Source organism: Microtus oregoni, unplaced genomic scaffold, assembly GCF_018167655.1.
Source record: "Microtus oregoni isolate MIOR12 unplaced genomic scaffold, Mior012 000003F_ref0000135, whole genome shotgun sequence".
Taxonomy (NCBI): Eukaryota; Metazoa; Chordata; class Mammalia; order Rodentia; family Cricetidae; genus Microtus; species Microtus oregoni.
The window spans coordinates 63301944-63306506 of NW_024543062.1; the positions used below are offsets into that span (position 1 = coordinate 63301944).

The following is a 4563-nucleotide window of genomic DNA, read 5'->3' on the forward strand; positions in this document are numbered from 1 at the left end:
GGTGGCTCACAACCATCTGTAATGGAATCTGGTGCCCTCTTCTGGCCTGCAGCATACACACAGACAGAATATTGTATACATAATAAATAAATAAATATATTTTAACAAAAAAAAAAAAAAAAAAAAAAAGATTTGTTTATTCATTATGTGTATAGTGTTATTCCTGCACGCCAGAAGAGGGCACCAGATCTCATTATAGATGGCTGTGAGCCACCATGTGGTTACTGGGAATTGAACTCAGGACCTGTGGAAGAGCAGCTAGTGTTCTGAACCTCTGAGCCATCTCTCTAGCCAGAGTTCATCATCTTTATCACAGTATCCTGTACATGCCTCGTGCCAAGTAAACACTACCACAACCCGACCCAGTCTCCAACCTCCAGCTTTTGGCAGCTATTCTGCTTTAGTCTTGTTACTAAAAAAATTATTATTGTTCATTCATTCATTTATTGACTTTCAATTCTGCATTGTTTAGACACACACTGATTTTTTAACATAATCATTTTCTCACTATTAATATGAATTCAAGCCAAGCATGTGGCTACTTTTATACCAGAGCAAACCAGGAAATCAAGACACAAATTGCAATCATCAAATCATAATCTTTCAAGAAAATCATCTCCAGGAAGTTGGCCTGAAGGGACGCAGATTCCACAAGTTTTTGAGGTAGTCAATATTTAAGTAGTGGAGGCACTGCAGTAGACTTTGGTGTTTGTCTGAAGTTATTGGGGTCTTTCCGATAATATCTGTCTCCCACTTGACAGGAGCTGAGCACTCTTCAGTAACATGCTTCAGCTCCTCCCCAAGGACTGGCTCAGCTGTCATACAGCCTGGATCCCATCTCTTCCCCTCAGCATCTTCGGAACTGCATGGTGCTCCTTCATAGCCTGCTTGAACTCCTTGAAGCTGGACACCCTCACCATCTTGAAGGTGGCCATGGGTCTTCTACATTTATTTTTTCAGCGTGTATGCTTTTTGCCTGCATGTTTGTCTGTACACCATGTGTGAACAGTGCCCAAGGAGACCAAAAGGGGGAATTGGATCCTGTGGGACTGGAGTTACGATGGTTCTGAATTGTCATGTGGGTGCTGAGAACCAAACCTGGATCCTCTGGAAAAGAAGCCAGTGTGCTTAACTGCTGAGCCATTTCTTCAGCCCTGATTTTTTTAAATTTTGAGACAGATGTAAGTGGAGACCGTGTGCTCGTTTCCCGGCCGCCCAGACCCAAACAATCACACAGGAACTATATTAATTAATAATCACACAGGAACTATATTAATTCCAATGCCGCTTAGCTGATGACTCAGGCGTATTTCTAGCTAGCTCTTTCATGTTTAATTTATCCATTTCATTAATCTGTGTATCACCACGAGGCTGTGACTTATCGGTAAGGTTCTGGCGTCTTTCTCCTTCAGCAACTACATGGCATCTGCCTGACTCTGCCTTCTTTCTCCCTGCACTCAGTTTAGTTTTCCTGTCTACCTATATTCTGCCCTGCCATAGGACAAAGCCACATCTTCATTAACCAATGGTAATAAAACATATCCACAGTGTACAGAGGGAAATCCCACATCAGACAGACTTTCGTGGAGCCCAGGTTGGTCTCAGACTCACCACGTAGTTGAAGATGACCTTGAACTTGACCCTGTGCTCCCACCTGACAAATACAGCAATTATAGGCTTGTGTGCCACACCAGCTTAATGTGTAGTGTTTAAAAATGCATTCTGTGGGTTTAAGAGATGACTCAGCAGTTAAGAGCACACAAAGCTCGTGCTACAGGATCTGTGTCTGGTTCTTAGCACACATCAGTGGTTCGCAACTGCAACTCCAGCTCCAGGGGATATGATACATCTGGCAGCCAAGAACAACTTTCCTTATGTGCACAAACCTATACACATACACATAATTAAAAATAAGTCTCAGCTGGGTGGTGGTGGCGCACACTTTTAATCCCAGCACTCGGGAGGCAGAGGCAGGAGGATCTCAGTGAGTTCGAGGCCAGCCTGGTCTACAAGAGCTAGTTCAAACCCTATCTTGAAAAACAAAAAACAACAACAAAAAAAAGCTGAAAATATTTTATAGATGTACCCTTTTGATGATATTTGTTTTGCAAGTATTTTCCCCAGTGTGTGTCTTGCTTTTTCATGCTTTGGGGGGTTTTGGTTGTGGATTTTTCATATGTATATATAATAATATAATTATTTTATATTTATATATAATCTAAATTTATTATATATAAGAATATATATTGAGGAAAATCTAATATTAATGCATATATAGAATAAATCAAATATACATGTGTGTATGTATGTTTATATGTCTGAGTGTGTGCAGGGAGGCCAGAAGAGAGTATTGGACCCCTGGAGTGGAGCTATAGGCTGTTGTAAGCCGCCTGAGGTGGGTGCTGGGAGTAGAATCCAGGTCCTCTGCAGTAGCAGAACTGTTCTTTAACTTCTGAGTCACCTCTCCAGCCATGTTTGTCTGTTTTTAAGACAGGCTCTTATTATTAGTTCAGGCTGGGTTAAACTTGCCTCAGCCTCCTTGAATGCTGGGATTATACGCATGAGCCACCATGCCTAACTCTATTTAAAAACAACTGCTTAATTATATATTAATCTTATTTTTCAGACCAGGCCTCACTGTGTAACTTAGGTTGACCTTAAACTCAATATGTAGCCTAGGTTGGCTTCAAAATCATGACTACACTAAGTACAACTTTATTGTTAGAACTAGCTTTCTTTTCTTCTTTTCAGTGGTGCTGGGGACTGAACCTGGGGCATTGCTCTTACCAGGTAACCAGTCTGTGACCGAGCAATGCCCCCAGTTCCTCAGTGACTTCTAACAATATTGTTGCGGTGAACATTCTATGTTTTGTTTTCATCATTTTAAGCTTACTGAGACCCATTTTATGTTGGAGCATATATTTATCCTATGGAATACTGAAGTGTTTATCCAATTATTCTTTATCAATAAAAACCCAGGAGTCAGATATCAGGGTAAGAACCTGAATGATCAGAGAAGTGATGGAGAAGCAACCAGTGACCCCTTTTTCTTTCTTTCCTCCATCCAAAAGGGCCGAAAATCTTTCTAAAACCCTCCCTACTATTCCCTTTGTCTCTCTGTATGTCCTTAGTACTTCAGAACTTCTATGACTAATCTTGGTCAGCTAGTAACTAGCTCTGCCCTCTGATCCAAAATAAATTTACTGGGCTGGAGAGATGGCTCAGTGGTTAAGAGCATTGCCTGCTCTTCCAAAGGTCCTGAGTTCAACTCCTGGCAACCACATGGTGGCTCACAACCATCTGTAATGAGGTCTGGTGCCCCCTTCTGGCCTGCAGGCATACACACAGACAGAATATTGTACACATAATAAATAAATATAAAAAATAAATAAATTTACTATCAATCTCAGGAGTGTCAGAGTGTGATCAAAATATCCCACAACACTTCACCCTTTTTGTCTAAATAAAAATGGAAGGTTTTAACTCCAACATAGAACTATATACAATAAGAACAATTATCAGGTAAGGATTATATTCACAATGTTCAGTTAATTTGCATTTGATAAATTCAGAGAAAACATTCCATTATCTATTCTATCTTAGGGTCCAAAGTTTTGTACTTAATTCACTTTCTTCTTTTCTTTTTTTTACATATTTATTTATTTTTAAAGATGTATTTATCTCTACAAGTACTCTATCTGCATGTAAGCCTGCATGCCAGATCAGGATCCTGCTATAAATGGTTGTGAGCCACCATGTGGTTGCTGGGAATTGAGCGCAGAACTTCTGGAAGAGCAACCGGTGCTCTTAGCTGCTGAGCCATCTCTCCAGCCCCCCCCCCCCCCCAATTCTATACTAACTTGTATTACCAACCCAAAATTATCTTTTTATGATGTGGGAGTCTTTTGTTTTGTGTTGATTTCATTGGTTAAATAAAGAAACTGCCTTGGCCCTTTAATAGGACAAAAAATTAGGTAGGCGGAGTAGACAGAACAGCATGCTGGGAGAAAGAAGCTGAGTCAGTCAGTCGCCACGCCTCTCCTCTCTAAGATGGACGCAGGTTAAGATTCTTCCTGGTAAGCCACCAAGTCGTGGTGCTACACAGATTATTAAAAATGGGTTAGTCAAGATGTAAAAATAAGCCAATAAGAGGCTATAGATAATGGGCCAGGCAGTATTTAAGAGAATACAGTTTGCGTGTTGTTATTTTGGGTGTAAAGCTAGCCATGCGGGCGGCCGGGCGCCAGGAACGCAGTCCGTTGCTCCTTACTACAGAGTGGCGCTCCAACGTGTTACTGGTTTTGCATGGAACTCACTCTGTAGATTAGGCTGACCTCAAACTCACAGGGATCCACCTGCCTCTGCCTCCTGAGTGCTGGGATTAAAGGCGTGTGCACCTGGCCTGGAACATTTAATTTTAAAAGGGGGGCAGCCTTAGTGGTGATCCCAGCACCTGCAAAACTGGCAGTCATGGTCGGCTGCTGTGTGATCTCGTGCCCTGCATTGGATGCTTATTGAATTATTCTTTATCAATAAGAACTTGGGAGTCAGATAATGGAGGAG

The 4563-nt window shown here is 41.4% G+C and overlaps 1 pseudogene; it reads right to left on the reverse strand.

Annotated features, from left to right (window-relative positions):
• Nucleotides 1-343: 343 nt before the first annotated feature.
• LOC121446164 lies at nt 344-1063 on the reverse strand (annotated as a pseudogene).
• Nucleotides 1064-4563: the final 3500 nt, after the last annotated feature.